The 23,024-nt window shown below is 40.7% G+C and overlaps 1 protein-coding gene and 1 non-coding gene across 2 annotated transcripts in view; one reads left to right on the plus strand and one right to left on the minus strand.

Annotated features, from left to right (window-relative positions):
* Fhit (fragile histidine triad diadenosine triphosphatase) overlaps window positions 1-23,024 on the plus strand; it is a 1,532,194-nt gene that overhangs the window by 16,160 nt on the left and 1,493,010 nt on the right. The window contains exons 2-3 of the mRNA XM_036199337.1: window positions 1,186-1,215; window positions 20,108-20,156. The gene's annotated coding sequence lies outside the window, so the exon portion shown is untranslated. The remainder of the gene's footprint in view (window positions 1-1,185; window positions 1,216-20,107; window positions 20,157-23,024) is intronic.
* Window positions 1,194-1,384, minus strand: LOC118591697. Its single transcript, XR_004945990.1, has one exon. It is a non-coding gene; the product is annotated as a U2 spliceosomal RNA (small nuclear RNA).

Raw genomic sequence — 23,024 nt, forward strand, 5'->3', positions numbered from 1 at the left:
TACTGAAAATGTCAATGAACACCACCTAGGATTCAGCATAAAAAATAAATGCTGGTTGATGCTACAGACTGGAATATAAATCAGAAAATAAACACATCTGCAGTATTGTAATATTTAAATTCCTCCTCATAAACACTTAAGATTCTCATTAGTCCAGCACCAGAAAAATGATAAATATTAATATTTGTCATCAAAGAGAAATCAGAAATCAAAGCAGAGTAAACAACTGTATCTTTCAAGGATTACATAATGCTGGATGCATTTTAAATTCAGTTCTCTCAGACCTCTATTTAAAAAATTCTCTATGATGCAAGCTATTTCTATCTACTACATAAGTACAAAAGATGTGCATTTAATTAAAAAATTCAGGTGTTATGTTGATTCAAATAATGTGTCTTGTCTGTGAAAGAGACCCACGTAATTGAGCAGACACTTCTTCCTTGATCTTGGATTCTGTTGCAGAATACGGGCACTGGGAATGGGGTCCAGACATATCACAAAAGGTCATGATTTAGCTTGCCTTTGCCACAGATTCTCTACACCCTGATCAGCTCTGAAGATGGGTGGAAATATACACTGCAGCCTCACTTGCATGTGGCCAGGCCTGGTGTTGCTTTCCTGGTGACTAAGTATGGGAACTCAGTATGGGCGAGTATTCCTCTGTTACCATAAAGCAGAACACTAGCTGTTGGGAGGCCTTGAGTCCAGCTCTGGCTCTCACTTGGCATGTGTGTCTTCCTCCTGTTAGGCCTCACTTTCCACTTTAGTGAAGCCAGAGTTGAACAGATCATTCTGAAATCCCATCACTCTCCAACATCCAGTGACACAGATAGAGAAACTCTGGGCTTGAATGAGCCCTTTCCTCGTGGTCTGCAGAAGGACAACTGTAGATCCCTGGGTAGATCTGTGTCTCCTGAAAACCCACAGAAGTGCTTAGCTGTCTTACTGCATGAGACGAGTACAGGGGTGTTCAAAACAAGGGAATGATGTTTCTCTGAAGTGCTGTAGCATCAAGTGCTGTATTTGTGAGAGCATAGGATTCATTGATAATGCAGTGATAGTGTCATGGTTATTGTATGAGAAAATATGAATGTAGACTGTTTTGTTATATGTCATGTATGCAGTATGTTATTTCATACTATGTTTGTATTTTGATAGCATGTTTCTGTATCTTTTTTTTTTTAGATTCCCCGAGGGGGTGCACCGTTCCTGGAGGTACTGCAATACCAGGTCGATGCATGGAGTGGACAGAGCAAGCTCCTATTCCAACTCCTACTTCCAAAAATCCATTTAATATATTGTCCTCGGATAGAGGACGTATCAGATATTAAACTGATAAGAACAGATACTGCACTTGATCTTAGCCAAAAGGCCGAGAAGCGATGATGTTTCTGTATCTTTATACCTCAATTTCCTCATCTGAAAATGATCATAGTAAGACATCCCAATCATTGGTTAGTTTGAGGATTAAATAAGAAAATATATGAAACCACATAGGATACTTCATGGTATACAGCAGGCACTAAATACATAGAAATTATTTGGGGGATTTATTTTTATTATTAATCAAATACTTTAAATATGAAAGAACTGAAAAAAAAAGACATATGGTCTAAGACATTTTGTCCTAAGGGTCACATTTATTTTAAGTTCTATAGAGTAAATTGTGACAAATCAGTACTGGGGAATCAAGATCTAACATTAATTATTATGTAGAATTTTGAGCCCCCCTTAAAATCTCTGTCTCCACATAGGTATAGAAAATGAATTAGGGCACCTTCCTTTTAGCAGATTACTGTGGGCCAGGTATGAAAATAAGACCTTTGTATGTTTTCGCAAGTCATCCTTGTAGGGACTCTGAGTCAGAAGCTCCAGTTACCACCGTATCACAGGAGAGACAATGAAAGCCCAGGGAGGGCTCAGTAAATGCCCAGGACACCCAGCTGGCAAGTGGTGGGCCTCTAGGACATCTGACTAGGGAGTTTGAGCTCTCTGGCATCAGAAGGGTGGCCTGCATGCTAGCTGCTTTTTCTGTCTGATGAGGTCTGATGGAGAGGGGCAAGTGTGTAAATAGACTTGTTTTGCCTCAGTGACATAGCACATTCATTTTTATTGTTTCAAGATCATTTAGTTTCAAATAGGGGCGAATTTCAATGTAGACTAGGCTTATTTAAGGAATGTCAATGTTTTTCTCAAATTGGAAGCATCAAAACTGTATTTATGGAATTAAAGAAAACATACTGCATTTGTGTAATACAGATTCACTTGTAAACATCCAATTCCTCTATCCGTCTTCATAGCATAGCTTGCAGCTGTTGGCTTCAGTCTATTTTTAAAACACAAAAATAATTGTTTCTTGCTAACTCCATTGAATCTATGGGCAAATATTAGACAATGTTGGTGTCTGTGAGGTCAACATTTTGATCAGAGGGTCCAGAATATTCTATAAAATAATGCTGTTAAAATAACTTGCTAACTAACTAACTTGTTTTAATGCATAAGAAAGCAAACTTATTTTAGATTTTTTTAACTGCAGAAATATTCTCTAAATAAGATGGATTGGCATTTCCCCTTCATCTGGTATCACCGATGTTTTCAGTTAGCACCCTTTCTGTCTTTAAAACCAGCCATCTACACTTGGCCATTCTCTGTGCTTCACATGTAGATGGGTCACTTTTACTCATCAGTGTTCTGGGTTTATTTTGACACATCCTTACTGTTTCCAAAGCACTTTTTTGTTAAAACACAACTTCATTTTTTAACCTCTCCCAGTTGTTAAGCTTTTAGGTTTCCTCCATGTTCTTTTTTCTTTCTTTCTGGTACATATTAATGAAGACTATTTGCATGTAATGTCTTCATAGCCATGGTTCTTTTCTTAGCATATATTCCTAGAAATGGAGATTCTGGGCCACATTGTAAGTTTCAGGATTATGTGCCTCCTTTTCCTGCACTGCTGGCAGGCCTTGTCTATAGACTTAGAATTCTTTTAACTGTTTACCTTGAGCTCTGGCTTGCAGGAACTTCAGAAGAGAGCTATAAAGCCCAAGGGTGGTGGGACAATTATCCACATAGTTCTCCAGGCTCTGCTGGTTGATCAAAACAAACATGCTGGGGTGGCTGTTCAGCCTAAAGAAATCATATATTATTTAATGTGTTAATCTGCTACCACGGTTTATTTATTAACAGTGGATTAGTGACTATTGCTAGTGAAAATGTTACCATGATATATACTATATATAAAGTGTGGCAGAATGCCTTCAGTGGCAAGTAACAGGAAACTCAGTTTAGGTTGGCTGAAACAAATAGGAGGTATGACTCATCCAAAAGGAAAAATCTAGAAATGGGTGTCTGCTCAGCCAGTCAGACATGAGGAAGTGTCTGCAGTGCTCTTGCCCTTTTCTGGTGGTCTTTGGGTAGGCAGCAGCTATTTCAGCAAGCCAGGAGGTGACAGAGGAGAGGAACGAGTGGCACATACCTTCTGTCCTGGGAGCTGGTAGCCTGATGACAAATGCAAAGGAGCACCTGTGCCTCTCACTGCAGCGGTGACAACGTGTTCCCTGTGGACATGATCTCACCTTGTGCCTCTCACTGCAGCGGTGACAACGTGTTCCCTGTGGACATGATCTCACCTGTAGCCTTGCTACTTGTAGAGAATCATTGCTGTCGTTCTCATGTGTCTTTCTGGTCTAGTTATACATGTCTATATACAGAGTAAGCTAAGATTATGCATGTGCTGCCCTGTAACTATCCTTTGCGATCAGCATCCAGGTCCATGCTCGAACCTGGTGGCTAGCAAGTCCCATCAACACATGGCCTTGGAGCATGCGCTGCTTTGAACTCCACCATCTGCCAGCTGTTATATCCTTCTTTTAGTCCTTAATTCTTACTGGGATTAAGGAGGTTGGCATTGTGTGTGTGTGTGTGTGTGTGTGTGTGTGTGTGTGTGTGTGTGTAGGTAACCAATTTATTAACTCAAACATTAAAAAGAAGCTATGAAGTGAAGCTTCTTTTCTGTTCCTCTTCCTACACCCTAGCCTCTGTACTCTTCTCTCAGGGAGGCACTGAGAAAAGTGCCTTCCTTTATATATATATATATATCTTCTCAGTGTTTTTTAAGTACATACTGGAAAAAGAATAGACTTTATTTCCTTTCCTTCCTTGTACAAAGAGTAATGTGCAATATACATGATTCTGTGCATTACTTTATTTGATTTGACTGCTGTATGGTGTTTCATTATGTGAATATTCTATAGTTTTATTTATCTGTCCTCCTGTCTAGCCTTATTTGAAATTGGTGTCTTTCCAGCCAGACTGGGCCCAAGTGAGCCACAGCATTCTGGCCCTGCAGCTATTCCACTAATAGGAGTAGGCGCTGTATCTTCCTTTCCAACTCTACTACCTGGGCTCCTGCACACTGTAACATCCAACAACACCCAGTGTGTGGCTGGCAATGTCTGAAATAGTCTGAATCTCCCAAGAAGAGACAAACTTCCAGGTGGTTTTATGCTCTTTGTAGACCCCCTGGTTGTTGTCCTAGTCTCTTACATCAGAACACTTTCATGTTCTAGTTTGGGTGGTGAGCCAAGGCCTTTTTGCTTCTCCCAGGGGTCATAGAAGTCGTGCAGAACAGGAAGTTATATACTCTGTGCCTTTTGAGGAAGTTCATCTCACAGACTGTAATAAGTTGCATGTTTGGTCATCTGTACCAGCTTGTATCTCTAAAGGCAAATATAAACCTTGGATTTTCTTCTTGAGCCTTGCGGTAGTTTGAATGTATTCGGCACCCATAAGCTCATAGGGGGTGGCACTATTAGGAGCTATGACTTTGTTGTAGTGGGGATGGGCTTGTTGTGAGGGTAGGCTTTGAGATTTTCTCAGCTCAGGATACCACACAGTGTGTCAGTTGAATTCCTGTTGCCTGCAAGATGTAGGACTGTCAATTCCAGTACCACGTCTGCCCAAATACTGCCATGTTCCCCATCATGATGACAATGGACTGGACCTCTGAAACTGTAAGCCAGCTACCCCATTTAAAGTTTTCCTTATAAGAGTTGCTGTGGTCATGGTGTCTGTTTCCAGCAATAGAAAGCCTAACTAGGACAGTCCTTTGAATAGAGGAGAAGAGTAGAGCCTCACCTACAGGGCACACCACAACCTCATCCCAAAGTATGGTCCTTCATTATTAAAAATTATGCCAGATGAAGGGTGAAGAGGTAAGGGCATGTCCCGAAATGGGTATCAGGCTTGACATTTCTGTGCCCATGTAGTCTCCTGAGATAGATCTGTACGACTAGTATGCATCTGCCATAAAAACATCAAGTGCTGCTTCCTTTGCAAGCCCTTCCAGATTGTACTCAATTACCCACTTTGTATTCTTTTCCTTTGCTTTTTTCCATAAAGTGCAAAAATTTGTTCCCCTTTTCTCTATCTAGAGCAGAAGGGCTAGGTCGGTCAGTGGACTCCACTGCCTTGTATAGGATCTAGCACGTAAGAAATGTTTGGGAAATATTTGCCATGCTAATTAATGACTGTTAAAATACTACATGTAAAAGGCACTTTCCTGCACTTATTCAAAACTGATCAGTAAACATAGCTAAGAACTTTCAGATTATTTTTCAAATGAAATTCCCTTTCAGACGACAGATTCCCATGCATTTGTAAGACTTGAATAGAAAGATTTCTGGGCACACGTTAACCAATTTCTTCTAATTATAACAGTTTTTAAAACTGTAGTTTAGCATCCATACTCAGGATAGTAACATAGATGGAATCTACTCACTTCATTGGGGGCTTTCTAGTCTTCTGTGAATGTCTGGTCATACCTACTTTTGTTGGGGAGCATTTTTGAATTCTGTAAGAATAATTTTTCATCATGAACACTTCTTTGATGACCAGTCTGCACACTTCTTAAATTCCTCAGAAATGGAAAATGCTAATGCTGGAGTAGAACTTTGATAGGTCATTTTGTTGTTGTAGGAGTTCTCAATCTTTAGAATTTCAGAGACTATAAACATTTGATTGAAATGGACTTAGTTGTGCCAAGCAAAGACGGAAAAACATTATGTATGTTTTATGTATGTATCTATGTGCCAGTATGCCCTGGAGCCTCCATTCACCTTGCTCCAGGCTTTTCCACATCTGTGTTCGCGCTACATTCTGTGAAGCATCTCAGGAACCTCAAAGTTCTCGTCCCCATGCTCAGAGACTAGCTCTCTCACAGGGGTGTCCTGTTGTATTGCATCTCATGCGCCTTGCTGAGAGGAAGTGCCTACTAAAACAGAAGAGCTGGATGACACTTTTCATGTCTCCCCTGGTTTACTCCAGGCAGAATATCCAGGTTGCTCATGTGAGGTTCAGAAAATCCCTCCCTCCCCTTCCCCTTTGTGTGGTCCTCCTGTTGATCTTTTTTTTTTTCCCCTCTCTCTCTATTGAAAAGTTTGACTTCTGTTTCTCCTAAAATATGCCCTCCTGACTGAGCTCCTGGGAAAACTTCAGGGACAGGTGAATGGGAAGTACAATTTTACTTTTACCCTCTCAGGAGTTTTAACTGAGCTGAGAGATAAATTGATGTTAAAAAAAAAACAAAAACAATAAAAGCAAGCATACAATTTTATTTAATGTTTCTGTGAAGTAGGGACTCTCATAAAGATACCAAATCCAGAGATGTAGATGGGGGTGAATATTTATAGGCAGGATGGATGAAGAGCAGTCAATTGTGATGATGTGATGGGATAAAGGGACTTGGGTTGAGGAAATTTACAGACAAGAAAAGTGACTAGGATCGGAGTAATTCTGTTTGTCCAGAATCACCTCCATTTTCAGCATCTGGCCCATGGTACTACTTTCTTGTATGGAAAGATAAATCAGCTGGTTTTTAAAGGCCCCCTCCCGATGTTAAAGCTGCATACTTGGTGGGATATTCTGCCAGCATTTACATATGGACTGAGACTGCCGATCCTCCTGGGAGGGACCTTGTATTTCCACACAGCAGCTGGAAATTGTTCCTTTCACTCAACTCAGACATCGAGTTCTTAGGGCCAGACTCAACCCTTGGTTATGGTAATACAATTTTTAAAATTGATTTTGCATTATGAGGCTGGGTTTTGAGTTAGGAAAGACAATAATCCAAATGGCACTCTCTGGGGTTTAGCAGAAAGGGCAGACACACTCAGGAATACATTTGCTTCCCCTCTCCATTCCAGTTTGTTAGTTCTATGGAAAAAAGTTGTGTGTTGTGAAAGACATGGGTTACATTCCAAAACAATTTTCTGCAAGAGGAAGTCAGGATTTTCAGGACCAAATATTAGACCAAAGAACCTTTTTCTTCTTCATTTCCACACATTGTGGCTTGTAAATAAATGGCTGCAGTCATTTTGTTCATTTACTTATTTAGTTTCAAAATTTTAATTAACACTTAAGATTTTATATTTCATAGGGTACCATGTGATGTTTTGATATAAATATATATTATATCACATTGGAAAATCTAGCTCAGTCTCTATTTTTTTGGTAAATTATATTTACCTCTGCTTGTGTTAATTTTCATGGACTTGTACTCTGAACACATTTTCTGTTCTTGGTATTATATGTGCTGCAACTTTTGCTGCTGTCAAAACAGGTTTTTAAAAATAACCTGTGGGTTTAAATCTGTGTAGTTAAGAGAAATTAGATTTTTAAAAAATAAAATTTACCTAATACATAGATCAATGAGGAACTGCATTTATGATTAACTTTTGATTTTATGTGGCAAGACAGGATAGAGTTATACCGATATTTCAATTGTTTAACTTTTTAAACTAGTGTTTAGCAATAGGAAATGATAATTCCCCCAGTGATGGACTGCACAATTTCATTTACTCAGTTGTTTTCTGCCTTTATCTCTTTGGTTTCTTCAAAAGGAAGCATTCTAAGGGAAGCACCCTCCTTTCACTTCTTACCTGGCTGCCTCTGTACACGTTGGGCCTTTTCTGACACATGTGACTTATCTGGTTTTCAGCTTCTCCTGCTCTTTAGGGCCCTGTACTTCAAGTCTTTACATCATGTGCTATTCTATGTGGATCTCAGATGCATGCTAATGCTTGTTCTTCACCTTTGACTGTGAACTAAGCTAAGGCAGAGTCTGTGTCCGTCTTACTGGGTCTCTTACTGTTCAGTGTCTGGCTCATACTTGATGCCTAATAATGCTTCTTGGATCATAGGCTGGAGGCCAGAAAGACTGCTCAGGGGCTTATGGGAGCAATGTTTTCAGCAACGTTTTTATTTATGTTGGTGTGGACTCTTTCCTTTTCTTTCTTTCTCTCTGAGTGTGATTTGAGTATCACCATGTCAAATTACTGAAGTAGAAAGAATAGCTGACATTCTGTTTTCAAGTGACCATGCATTCACCCACTTCTCTAGTAATGCCATCACAATTGTGTCTCTTTGCTGTGGGCTCTTGGGGGCTGACAGGCAGAACCAGTTGCTCCAGCACACAGTCCTCATCTGTCATAAAAAAACAGCTTGCAGATTCTTAATATGTGAATGCAGTATGAAGAAAGGGATATTTTGGGTTTTCATGATAATTGAAAGTAACCATATAGGGAATATGGGAAAACAGACTGCCTTTGAGAAGGCAGCCCATCAGGTCCCTCCACAGGAGTTGAGCCTCATCTCCAAGGTCACAGGCTCAGGGTATTTGCTGCTATCAAAAGGTTTGAGATTGAACTATCACATCCTTTCAAGTACAATGCCTTAGCTCATATTACAGCACCTCAGCTGCTTGATAAGATGTCACTTTCATTGTCCCTGTGAGACACATCCTAAGGAAACTTGGGCATGGGCTCTGAATACTCTTCAGTGGGGAAAGAAGCCACTTTAGTATTCCAGATCAATAGACTGTTGGAGAGAAACTGGAAATGTGCTATGAAAAATCATTAAGCAGAAAAATTCTCCTGTTCCTGAGTTCTGATTCAGATGAAATAAATAACACTTGACTGCTCTTACAGTTTGTATTTTACAAGCTTGGCCCACTGAAATGAAGTATCACATAATACTGTATCAATGACACTTGCTGTCTAAAGGGTTTGGTCGTGTAGATAGAAGCTGTGTTTCATGAAGTTGTTTTTAGTTAACAGGAAGTTTCATTCACACTGGTGAAAGTTTTAATGTGGTGACATGAAGCAAGGTACAATTCAGCAGTCATTCAAGTCATGATTTTGTTATATTTTAAGATAGCTTTAAAATCACTTAGTCGAATAAAACTCTGAAGTACTGTAACTGCCAGGTTGCTTTATCTAATTTATGAACCAGAGGCAAAGGAATCAACAATAACCCTCCATTTGCCATTATTAGATTAGCTATGACTGAAACCACAGAAAGTATATAACCCTTTACTTTGTGCTCACTTGAATTCAGTTATTAATATTGATGGAACTTTCATTTAACCAAACGCCTTTGTTTACAACAATAAGCATGTTAAGTCTTTTGTGTTCAGAATTTCTATGGCCATTTTAGAACATGTCACCCACATTGGCATGGTAAAATTATAGACAATTTACTTGTGTTCTGCCAAACATTTTCCATTCAGTCCTGTCTGGGTCCTGTTTTGCTTGCTGACTTTCAAAAAGACATTTTTAGACTTGTAAGTCCTTTACATTTTCAAGAATATAACCAGGCATTAACAAACATGAGACTACTTGTAACAGCTCCATAAAATTGATTTTTTTCAAAATTATATAAGCGTCTGGTGGTCTGAAAATGTTTCATACCTGATATTTAAAAGATATTTTGACTATTGCAAAAAAAAAGAATCGATTTTTTTCATGCTGCTTTCCTTGTGGTTGCGTCATATGCCACTGTGTGTGTAGCTCACAGGCTGAGGAGGGAGATGGACAAGGATTTCTCCCTAAACTTCTGTTTACATTTGGAGTTGAATTTGGGAAGGCTCCTTAACTGTGACTACCTTTCCTCATTGTGTATTGGTTTCATAACAGTCCTTGTAGTATGCATATTAGATATTATTGTGATGAGTGTTTGCTGATTTGAACAGTATTTTATTGATTCTAAATTAGGTTGTGTAAAAGAAATGCTTTCTTTTTTCCAGCAGTTAATAGTCTGGTACCTTGGCCATATCTAAAAGTGACACGGATCATAGTTACTACTTCGCACCTGAACACGTACACAGCTTGAGGGTGAATTACCACCATGAAGGTGGATATTTCAGGTGCCGACTGTAGTTCATGAGCCAAATCCTGTTCCAAAGGAGTATTACTTACAAAATGCATTTTTATTTTACTTCCTTCACAGTGACATTTAAAACTGAGATAATGGGTGTTTTAGATATCTAAGCTAGGAATATATTGCACTTGCATCAGAAAGGGAGCCTTTGGACCATTCATTCTTTTTTTTTTTCTTTATTATTATGTGTTTTAAATTTCATACATTAGCCATGGGTTCCCCTGTCCTCCCCACTCCTGCCCTCACCCCCACCTTTCCCCCAGCCCCTCCCTTCCATTCCCATGTCCTCCAGGATCAAGGCACCCCTGGGGATTCATTTAAACCTGGTGGATTAAGTACAGGTTTGCAGGCAAATGGATGGATCTAGAAAAAATCATCCTGAGTGAGGTAACCCAGACTCAGAAGGACAAACATGGTATGTACTCACTCACAGGAGGATACTAGATGTAAAACAAAGATGACTAGACTGCTACACAACTCCAGAGAGGCTACCTAGAAAACGGGACACTAGGAAAGACACAGGGATCACCCAATGACAGAGAAATGGATGAGATCTACATGAATAACCTAGATGACAGTGGGAGTAATGAAGGGCAAGATTTGAGGGAAAGAAAGCTTAGGGGAGCAGGAGATCCCAGCTGGATCAAGAACAGAAAGGGAAAACGGGGAATAACAGACCATGATAAATGAAGACCACAGGAGAACAGGAATAGGCAGAGTGCTGGAGAGGTCCCCAAAAATCCACAATGATACATCCTCTGTAGACAGCTGGCAATGGTCAAGAGAAAGCCTGATCTGACCTAGTATGGTGATCAGACGGCCAAATACCCTACCAGTCGAGCTGGAACTCTCATCCAATAACTGATGGAAGTGGATGCAGAGATCCTCAGCCAGGCCCCAGGTGGAGCTCCAGGTGTCCAACTGTCGAGAAAAAGGAGGGTCTGCAAGAGCGTGAATTGTTGAATCCAAGATTGCAAAAAGCACAGGGACAAATAGCCAAATGAATGGAAGCACATGAATTATGAACCAAAGGCTGTGGAGTCCCCAGCTGGATCAGGCCCTCTGGATAAGTGAGACAATTGAATAGCTTGATCTGCTTGGGATCTGTCCTTAGTGCATGAGCTGGCTGTTTGAAACCTGGCTTACACAGGGACACTTTGCTCAGTCTGGAAGGAGGGGACAGGACTATTCATTCTTAGTTTTTTATTTTGCTTCCATGTCTGTGGAACTTCTCTTCATGTTGTAATGTGTGATTAAATTTTTAATCTTTGTTTCCTTTACATACATGTGTTGGGGGTAGTGGGATGGCTTTAGATAAATCCACAACACTCTACTTGTTGACATTGCCCTTGACGTGGATATGCCTTTGGCCCATCTTGGGGAGCACTGGGGATTAGACACTTCATACGGCTCTTCTTAGGTGGAAAGTTTTCATCTTTTATTAGCTTGATTGATGAGTCACAGAAAGACGAACGCTTCTTTAATCTGTGAAAGTTGCAGCAGGAATAAATGTTGGGTCCATGGTGTTAGCATAATGCAAAACAAGATAGCATTTAAGACCATCTCTGCGTAAGCATCTTTGTGACAGTGCCCCTCACTTGAGTCAGGAATTGAGGACTTACTGAGATACACCATCTGGCAAAATGTGGAAGACTGGTTTGTGCCAACTGAAAAGGCTGTGTCAGATCCAACTCTTGTGTATTTTGCATGCCTCGAAAACTGTTCATCACTTTTTAATTAGGAAAGACTAAGGGATTTAAGTGACCCCAAGAAAATATCAGCAACTCAGAGATAGAACAATTAACCAGTGAATCATAAGGGGCAGCATAAGGGCATTTAACCTTGAGCACATGTAGGAAATAAGGACAGTCTTGTCCAGAATCACAAGGGTGGCATGTCCTTGGTATGTCTGAGTAGAACTGGGCACCAGGTCTTTCTGTTATTCTGACAGTTGCCTAGCTTCTTTCTTTCTCTGTGGCATGATCAGTTTTTGGAAGCACATGCCAAGAAATCAACTTGCTTCTGCATCTTGGCCTATCAAGTAAACTGTGGCCTGTCATGTTCATTAAAATGAAAATTTGTAGAATGGAATTTGCCCGACTGGCAGAATAGTTTAAATGTCAGATGTTGTTAGGCCTGGGTATAAATATTATGTTTCTATTGTTAATTAATTGCAGTGCCTTAGTACCAGTGATCCAAAATCCAATTTAGTCTGCAATAGGCCTGTGGATAAGGGCCAGAGATAATGAATGCAGAGGGGAAAATGTATTCAGACTTTCCATTGTATTTATCAATGTCCTCTTAGGAAAATAGTAAATTTCAGTGTGTCACTGAAGTTCAAGAGTTGCAAAACAGGGCAGAATTAAGACTCACTGTCTTTTGAAAACTCTCAAATGTTACTGTTGAATCTGTTCCCCTGCTACCACTGAGTTTGCCTTGGTGTCAGAATTCCAAAGAGGTGCTGCTCCATTCGCTTTCCTTGATTCTTTCTCACTGCCGCGCCCACGTTGTGAGGTTTGAAGCTTACTTCAGAGTTGCAGCATAGCCCTGTGCTCCGTGCTTGTCTCTGTAGCGTTTCCCTCTCTTCTTCTGCTGTACATCTTCCCCTCTTCTGCTGCTCGTCCTGTGTTTTGGTCCCTGGGCTCAGCAGCCTGTCTGTCAAATCTGCCTGTGTTTGTTAAGATCATTTTGCTTCCAAATTGAGCTGGAGGCTGAATATCACCCAGAATAAAGCTGGTAGAAATGCCTACTTCAAAACGGGGAGCAGAAATCTTGCTGCCGGTGCCCAGACTTTCCAAACTGATGATATTGCCAAGTCATGAGCCAACAGGCTTTGACTGCCACCAGCAACCAGTTGTTGAAGACTTGCTGTGAGCATGGCACCTTACCCTGCTACCTCGATGGGTTCCAGAGGCAATGGGTGTGCCAGGCAGAGAAGGGCTAATTAAGACTTTGGAAGGCAGGACTGATGTGGTCCAGTAGTCAGGGATCCTCATTTAGGTCCTGGCATCCTGCTCCATGGCAGCCTCATTCTGTGCCTGTGATTCTCCAGGCCGCAAAGTAGAGAAGGGAAGCTGAACTTTGGTCTGCTTTGAGTGGCCCTGTCCAGCAGTGTCTGTCAGATTAAAAATGAGAGGGAATGAGGCCAGAGACTCTTCCAGACGGAGAGTTTAGAGGAGGGCACAACCAGACTCTCTTTTCCAATGATGTCGCTGGGCCATTTGAGCCCTTGGCTAGGGGCCAGGAGTTGCACAGACTGTTTCCTGGTCTTGAAGTGGAGTAGAGTCTGGAAGAGCATGCACCATGGGCTCTGGGTGTGTGCAGATTCAGTGAGGGCACACACAGGCTATGTGGTGGAGGCACAGGGCCTTGTCAGTTTGGGGGATCTTGGCCTTAGCTCAGGTGCTTTTCCGAGTCACATGTGGGTTAGAGTTGGTAACTGTAGAAACAAAATGGGGAGTTGGCATTCTTAGCATCTCCAGTTTCTTCTGGGCAGGAAAGGTGACTTGAGGAAGGATAGAGGCTGTGACAACAGCAGTGACCATTGGTCCTTGGATTAACTCACATGTGGAGAGCTGCTCTGGGCAGCAGGGGCTTGGTGAGACCTCTGACAGCCTCTCTCTCTGCCTCTGGGTAACATGCTTTCTAATTCATTTCAACATGCTCTGAGAAGTATCCAGTGTGGGGATCCAGGAGGAAGAATTTGTTCAAATGAGAGCAAATTTTTAGACTAAGGTTCAAGGAATGCCAGGAAGGTAGCAAACAAGACTCCACTGGATGTCTGTCTACCTTAGCACCTTAGAAAATGGACTGTTTTAAGCCTGGATCAGCATATGCACCCTCAGTTTTTCTGAAAGATGAACTTCTTTTTCTCAAATTCAGACTAGTAGAGTTTGGGGGAGGGCTGGAGCTATTGGGAGCAGAGCTGTTTGACTTGAAATGTCATCCCATTCCAAGAAAACATACCGGGGGCATGTTAGAGCATCCCTTTGCAAATGCCACATTGTCACATTGTCGCCTCTTGAGATTAGTCCAGTATGTTCTAGTCCTGTCTGATGTCAGAAAAATTCATTGAACCTCCATTTTCGGGGCACGTACCTATCTCAGGTCATACTCCCCGAGATTTCATGGTATTTGATTTGTCTGGATTTCTGTAAATTTTGAGGTGGTAAGTATTGACTGCTTGGTGTTCTGTTCCTCAGATGTCACATAATAGTTGTCAGGTCTCAGGCTGCTTGGCAAGTTTACTTTTGTGATGCCTAGCAAATATGACAGTATTGAACAGGTGTGTGTGGTCAGGGTGTGCTGTGTGTGTATGGGTGGGGTGCACATGTATATGCCCCAGGCTATGGAAGGCAAGCTTGAGCAGAGAAAGATTTCTGTTTTATGAAACTGAATTTAAAGTAGAAGAAAGCAAGGAACAAATGAAAACAAAGAGCAAATCCCCAAAGCAGCCATGGCTTGAGAATTTCACATCATTGTGTAAGAATAACGAAAACATACTCTTGTATTAAGCAAGCTTTGCTGAGTGTCTGTTACTTGCTGGATACTCATCTAGAAGATGTAGATGCAATACAGATCAAGTCATTATTGCAGGTACAGAGCTGTGGAAGACTTGCACTTATTTTTACAACATAAGGTAAATCACAAAGGGTAGGTTATTCTGAACCCTGAGGATACCCAAGTTTCACAATGTCTCAGAATACCTCATAGAGAATAGATACATATTAGTTAAAATACAATTTCTAAGAGATATTGGAAAAAGGTTTTGGGGTCTTGCTGCTATTTCTTGTGAGTGTTTAAATCACTATGCAGATTCTCAAATAACTCCATGTATTTAAAAATACTCATTTATCACCAGGTGGTTTACCAAGGCCTGTTTTCCAACTGCCTAGTTTTTACCGATATGTAGAAAAAGGTTTTAGAAAGTGGTTTAAGAATCTTCTCTTGGTTGAAAATTGGCTATCATTTGAGAGACTGTTGCAGTAATTTGTCTGCAGTAACAGCTCAGCGAATGTAGCATAAAAATGAAAATGAGCACTGAATGTATCCAGTGTCTTCACTGTTGTACCTGAATGCACAGCCTCTTCCCTAGCCATGTAGATAATTGTTACAGACTTAAAGGTCAATAACCAATCCCTCAACATGGCAGTTAAGTTGGGTGAGGGCTGCAGAATGTGACAGCAGAGCAAATGCCTCGGGCCCAGGCAGCCTTGCTGCATGTCAGGCGCACCTGTATGGTTCTTAGAAATAGCTTTCAATGTGAGGAGAGAGGCCTCTGTTAAACTGTCTGCACACTTGGGAAGGCTATTTCTTTAAATTCAGATCAGTTGGTAAGGGATCTGGGTGGGTGGTTCTGGTTTGAGGGGCTTGGGATTTGGAAAGCTGTGAGAAAACACCAAGCTAAATCATCTCTTCTTGGCCTGCTCAGCTTTGGTTCTATGTTTACTTCTTTGAGGAGCAGCTAAAGCCCAGTCCAGTTTGCGTTCATTGAAATCTAATTTCTGTCTTGCAGAAGGCCATCAGAAGACTGTAGACACTGTCTACTCTGGAACTGAGTGTGTGAGCTTTTGGGATGTGACTTGTTCCCACTTAGGATTACACACACACACACACACACACACACACACACACACACACACACATTTTCAGGCACTGAAAATGTTACAAAGGCCATACATAGGATGCACTTGTGTTTGTGTGTTCAGCAAGTATTTTATTGAATGATTGTGGATGCTGTGATAAGATCTGGGGGTTACAGACCATACGGCAGGCGGCTTTGAACAATAACAGCTATAGGTTTTAAATGACTTAGCATCTGATTAAGGTCAGAGATCATCATAAGCACACAGAACATGATACTTCAGATAATAGCTTGCATATTTATCACAAGACATTACAAGGGAGACTAAAGCTGTTTCAGACAATCTCCTGTAACTAGTCCCTAAAGGGAAGCTGCCATGAAGACTGTAATCTTAAAACCCATTTCTTAAAAAAGCTTTTGTTTACTTATGTGTGTTCACATGCAAAGTGTGGGGATATCTGTAGGTTCATGTATATGAGGCTGACCTGCAGGCATTGGTTGGGTCTCTCCTTTCACTGTGGAGGTTCAAAGATCAACTCAGGTTGTGGTGTTTGTCAGCGTTTGCCTTTGCCTGCTGGGAAGAGAACATTCACTATGGGTTTGCTACTGAATGCTAAGGATCAATGTGTTCCCCAAATGTGCTTGCCCCAACACAGGTACACAGCCCATGTGATCTTACAATGTGATGGACAGTCCTTCCCTTTGGAGGTGTGTATGTTTTTGTCAGGGTGAGGTTTGTGAAGCGCCAATAGTATTATGTGACTTTTGATCCTCGGTCCTAAAAAGTATGACTTCTGCCTGGCTCTCTCTTGGGACACTCTCCTTTGGAATCTGGCCTGTACATTTTGCAGTCTTCTTTAATCCTCTCACACAGGAGGCTGAGAAGGAAGAGAATTGGAGGCCAGTTCTGGGGCACTTAGTGAGGCCCCCTTCTCAGGAAAAAACCCAAACAAGACAAAGGGGAACAGGTGATATATACAAATGATTTTTGAAATGTACATTTTGTTGAAAATGTCCAAATATATGGAAGAAAATAATAAAACAATCACCTAACTGCCTCTCCTCAGACTAGACCCTCCCATACTCTAAAGCCCTGTGTTGTTCCTTAGATACCTACCCCGACTCCAAGACAGAGCCCCTGACTTATGTGTCCTAAGTCAGTAAAGAGCAAAGACATCTCTTTGCTTTCATTTTTAGTTTTTCTTTCTATTTACATTGTATTCCCAAACAGCTGGTATTTATTTTTTCCCTTTTGGAATGTATGTAAATGGAATAATATTCTGGAAGATCTGCTATGACTTGCTTTCACACCAGCCTTGTTAATGTTAATGATGGTTCCATCAGCTTTTCCAATCTGTATATTATTTGATTTGAAGAATCTATAAGGGTTTTATTGTACTGCTTTGATATTTGGGCTATTTCCTACGTTTTGCCATGCTGCTTTTATCCATGGTGTTCTTCGATAGTGTCTGTGTGTTTGTTGTGAGCATGGCTGTACGACTCAGTGGTTATGGAGACGAGGAAATGCTAGTTCATTTCTATAGGCTCATCTAATACTGACATGTAATGTCAGCACTCTGACTTCTCCCTACATTTCTCTCTCTTACTATGCTCCATGTTCTTGGGGTAAACTTCTCAAATTCATTTATTTGCAAACACTAAGAATTGGTTGTTCTCCTCTATGCTGGCCAGTTTTACATCAACTTGACACATGCTAGAGTCACCTGAAAGGAGGGAGCCTCAATTGAGACAATGCCTCATAAGCTCCTTCTGTGGGGCATTTTCTTAATTAGTGGTAGATGGGGAGGGCCTAATCCCCTGTGGGTGGTGCCATCCCTGGGCAGGTGGTTCTGGGTTCTGTAAGAAAGCAGGGTGAGAAAGCCATGGGGAGCAAGCTAGCAAGCAGCACCCCTCTGTGGCCTCAGCATTAGCTCCTGCCTCCAGTTCCTGCCCTGACTTCCTTTGATGATGAACAGTGATGTGGAAGTGTAAGCTGAATAAACCCTTCCCTCCCCAAGTTGCTTTTAGTCATGGTGTTTCATCTTGGCAATAGTAAACCTGACTAAGACATCATCACTGGTGTTTCCCTTTTCTTTACAATAATGATGATTATTCTTTCTTTACAATCTGAATTTTGATTAATGTTCATTATTGATTATTCAGTTCAGTGGACTCTCTCTGGTCACCGTTGCTTCTTGTTCATCACTCTCTCCTTCAGAGGTGGATTTCTATATATTCAAGCACATTTTTGTTTTTCCAGCAAAAGCAAACTACCGTGGGCAGACGGCAGTCTTTGTTTGTCTGAATAATGTTGTTATCCCTTTACCGTTTTTGAATGATAGAGTTGGCATGAAAGTAATTTATTGAATTTTTTATTCTTAGCACTTTGAACATGTTATACCATCACTGCCTTGCTTTTATTTTTATGGGTGGGTAGCATGTTCTTCTGCAGGTGTCTTTTTCTGATTGAATTTAGGACTGCCATTCTGTCTCAGATGTCCTGGAGTTTCATTTGGATGCATCTAAGTTTGGATTTTCTTGTATTTATTGTAAGATTTTGATGTGCTTCTTATGAGGACTCTTAACTTTGATTCTAGAAAATTTATATGCGTTGTTTTTCATGTTTCTCTTTCACTTTGCCACTTACAATTCTTTCCTTTGCTTAGCATTTCTGTGTATTTGAAATGGAAAGGGTTTCAGACCATAAATCTCTCACATTTCAAAAAAGGAAATGTTGTACAATTTCATTTATTCTTTCCCGAATTATGCTTCCCCCCTCCCCCTGCTGTGTTCCGTGGTACTGGGAGAGGCATGAGGAAATATTGATGCTTTTCCATGGAGGGGCCTGCATTAGTATTCTCAGATTCATAGCATTGCCTATGAATATGCCTATTCTTTGGTGGAGTTAAGGAACATGGAGGGAAATAGTTCTGTAAAACTTAAAGTTATCACTTAGAATATTGAAAAGAAAAAAATAACTGTATTTCTCAACTATTGCAACTTTATGATAAAAGAGAACCTAGTCAAGAATATGAGAAGAGGCAAATCACAGTAAATTCCTAGACTATGTGAGTAATGTTGGATACTATGGAATCAGCCTCCCCAAACTGTAAGTTGTTGTTACTTCTTAACAGTTGTCATTTTCCAGGTGTTTTCACAGATCTCGTTGACTAGTATGTGGCAAACGTAGAGTATATTTTGGTAAGTAGGGAAGGGAACAAGTAAAGATTTGATTTGAAATATGCTGTTGTAGCTTTTGCTCTCTTGCAAGTTTCTCCTAAAAGAAGGTTGCATTCTTTCTGCAGAAAGGTGATTGTGCATGTATAGGCATCTGCCACCCTCTCTTTTAGGGACAACAGCACTCAGCTGAGCTCCTGGCGCATGCGCCCTATATGACTGGAACAGTCTTCCAGAACTAAAAGGTCTTGTGGGTGGTGGAAAAATACTGAGAACATAAGGACTTAGTCAGATTGCGTGTGCCATCCTGATGTTTAATACGCCTTGCAACCCACAGTCCATACGCCATTCACTGCTGAGGTGTTCACAGACCAAATGGTTTGGCTACAGATGTGGTGAAGTTTGTATGATGCAGATCTGAGTAACTGTTTGCTGTTTTCCATTTGTAACAATGTCAGCCTGTTTTCCCTTAGCTAATAACACACTGCAGCATATGGGGCAGCTGTAAAAGTCTAAGACGTTTATTTGGATAGTGGTTCCAAAGGTGGAAGGTCGAAGGACTATGTCTGGCGATAGTGTTTTCATGGCACAGCACCAAGGCTGGCAAATCATCACATAGCAAGAGACAGAGTGTAGTTGTGTGTGTACGTATACATGGATGTGTGCATTTTCACAGATCATACTCCTTTAGTCACACACACACACACACACACACACACACACACACACACACACATCTCTTGTCATGACTGTCTGATTTCTTTCCTTCTCTCTGCAAAGCCATAAGGATTCCAGAATTCAATTTTGAAACCTTTACTAATAACTGAATTTGCACCTAATGATTTCTTAATGTCCCTCACTCTAACCAGATTCAGATTAAGTTTTTATTTTCTTCATGCCTATGGTAGAAATTAAATTTTGACACATGAAGCACTGGAAGACATTAAAACCATAGCTGACTGTGCTTCTGGTTGGCCTTTTGGGCAGGTGTGAGGTACAAGTCTCATCAATGGTGTGTTTAACTAGCACCACATACCACAGCATATGGAAATTCTGTTGAGAAACACAGAAAGGAAACATTTGGCGTTTTACTCTCAAACATCTAAGTCTTTCGTTTTTATCTCTTTGTAGCTTTGAAACCCAGTACAGAAGGGAAATCCACCGAGAACAGTCTGAAAAGGTAAGTGTATTTATTACATGGCCTTGACAAACATTGCCTTTACCACATTGATTTTTCTTTTATTCAGAGATTTAAAGACTTGGATTAAAGATACAGCTGACGGGACAACTTCCTTGCCCACCTGCTCATGCTCCTTTCTAGGCAAAAGTGCTGAGGAATAGTTAGCAGTGAGCAGGAGGAAATAAAATGATGTGCTGAGGGTAGCCAAATGCAATTGTGTGTTTGCTGACTTTTACTTTCTTTTCGGCAGTTAAGACATTCCAATAGAGCTAAGTTTATTAAGATTAATGCTAGATGGAAAAAGAATGCACTTGTACCACTTCTGGTCAATATTGAAATAAAATCAGCTGGTCAAATAAAGCATTTAAAATAAAATGCAGAGTAGCATTTCAGTTGGGTTGGATCAAATTTATCATGGAAGACAGTCATGTGGTTGAATGGAAGAGCTGGTTTTGTACCAGTTTGGTGGGGCTAATTACATTTCACCCAGTCATACTGGATCCTAAGCGAGTGACAGAAGTGAACTTCCAAGTTCAAAGCAATACAAAAAAAAAAAAAAAAAAAATTACCAGTTGGGCCTCCTGTGAAACATACGGTTGAGCTGGTTTTTACATGGGAAAATGTAATTGTTTCCTCTTTGTAGGTATATTTATAAGCACACTCTGTACAGCAGTGTTCTTTGGTTCATTGTTTAATTTCTGTTCTGCATGAAGTATTTTAATTTAGAGAATTCACTCTGAGGAATTATAGGGCTGTGCTTTCATCAGGAGGCTTTGGTGGCAGGGTGAAATATGCCATAATTTTACGTTTGTTTTCATCATCGATTATGTTTTTGACAAATTTAGGGTTTTTTCTGTCATTTTTATTATAGTAATTATGACTGTGACCACTTTGATTAAAGTTGAAAAGTGGTTTTGATTTACTTTCTATTTTAAGTTATTTCTAACTTTATAACAAGTGAGTTTTTAAATGTTCATTTTGAGAGTATAGTTGTACAAAGAAATTGAAGGAAGATCTCTTTGGAAAGTTAAAACATTATCTATAAAAACTGTTTGGAGGATTTGCTTTGGGGTGATCAAGTTCTGGTCATGAAACCTGGTGCATGAAACCTGGCTGTCTTGGAATTTTGATATAGTGGATGGCTATAGTGAAGAAAATACCATATGAAGATGCAGATGATCCTCATTTTCACCTTGAGCCATTTCCTGGAACATAGCATGGTGCAATAGCATTGGAGTTATAGATGATAAGGCCACTTCAAGGACTTTGCAGTCAGATGGTGTAGCTGTGATGCTGGCATTCTCTGGGGGGAGGGAATGTTTTGTATTGTGTTCTTGGTCCAGGTAGTACTCTGGAGTCAGACATGGGTTTGGTCCTACACTGGTTACTGGACTGTGAACAAAGTATTCATTCTCTTTGTGTATTCGTTCTCTTCCCTGTCTGTGAAATGAGATGATAAGATATATTGTGCCTCATATGGTTGTTGTGCAAGAGCATGTTCTGGTCCACGATAAACAGATGTTACCTGCTGCTACTGTTGTTGTTACTGTCTCTTCCTCCTCTTTCTCCTCCTCCTCATCATCATGAGCAATAACAGCCTTAAAAATTTATTAGACATTTTGAAAAATATATTCTTTTCATTCATTTGTGTATTTATATGCACATGGTGTGCCTCTCTCTCTCTCTCTCTCTCTCTCTCTCTCTCTCTCTCTCTCTCTCTCTGTGTGTGTGTGTGTGTGTGTGTGTGTGTGTGTGTGTGTGTACTTGAGTATAGAAGACAGAAGTGTCAGACACTCCTGGAACTGGAGTTACAGGTAGTTCTTAGGCTGCCTGACCTGACCTGGGTAGTGGAAACTTCTGGACCTTCCTTAAGAGCAGCAAGTACTGCTAGCTAAGCACTGAGCCAGGTCTCTCTGCTTCCTACTTCTTTGTTATTGTTGTTTGAGACAGGGTTTCCCTGTGTAGCCCTGGCTGTCCTGGAACTTGCTTTGTAGATCAGGCTGGACTCACACTCAGAGATCTACCTGCCTCTGCCTCCTGAATGCTGAGATTAAAGGTGTGCACCACTACACTGGGATACCATTTTTTAAAAGATATTTTGTGATATTTTCAAAATGAACATGTAATTACCAACAAAAAAGAGAGAAAGTCTTGCTTTATCCTCAGCAATCAAATGAAAAAGTTATTTTAATAGATAATTAGGAATGGTAAGATAGCTCAGCAGATAGAGGTACTTGCTGCCAATCCAGATGATGGGTGTACCAGGCTTCACATGGTACATGGAGAGAACTAACTACCATTAGTTTCTCCCTGATCTCTATCTGCATCCTGTGTCATGTATACACACACACACACACACACACACACACACACACACACACACACACGAGAGAGAGAGAGAGAGAGAGAGAGAGAGAGAGAGAGAGAGAGAGAGAGAGAATCAGTAAATGTAATAAAAAAGGAAATATGAGAAACTTTCAGAGGCAAAAGATGGTCATGTTTAAGTTTTGTGGGCATCAGGGAGATGGACCTTTTGGCTGTGTATGGCTAGTTACTAAAATTATATTCTTAGTAATTAGTGATCCACTGCTAGGAAGATTGTTAAGGAATTTTTGAAGAAAGCCTTGGTAAGTATAGATGGATACCCCACCCCCATTTTTGCTACCCTCTGTGCCTTTTCTCCTCAAGGGCTTTTATTTCCTCTTGGGTGATGCTGTGGAGGACTCTTGCAGTCCCACACTTAGGGCATCTGCAAGCATGTTGAAGTACATGCTTGTTCTTTGGAATTCATATCCTTTTCTAGAACATTCTCCTTTGTCCCAGGTAGACCTTGTGGTCTGACCATACCCACAAGGGCACAGCTAGCAA

The sequence above is a fragment of the Onychomys torridus genome, chromosome 9 (genome assembly GCF_903995425.1).
Source record: "Onychomys torridus chromosome 9, mOncTor1.1, whole genome shotgun sequence".
Lineage (NCBI taxonomy): Eukaryota > Metazoa > Chordata > Mammalia > Rodentia > Cricetidae > Onychomys > Onychomys torridus.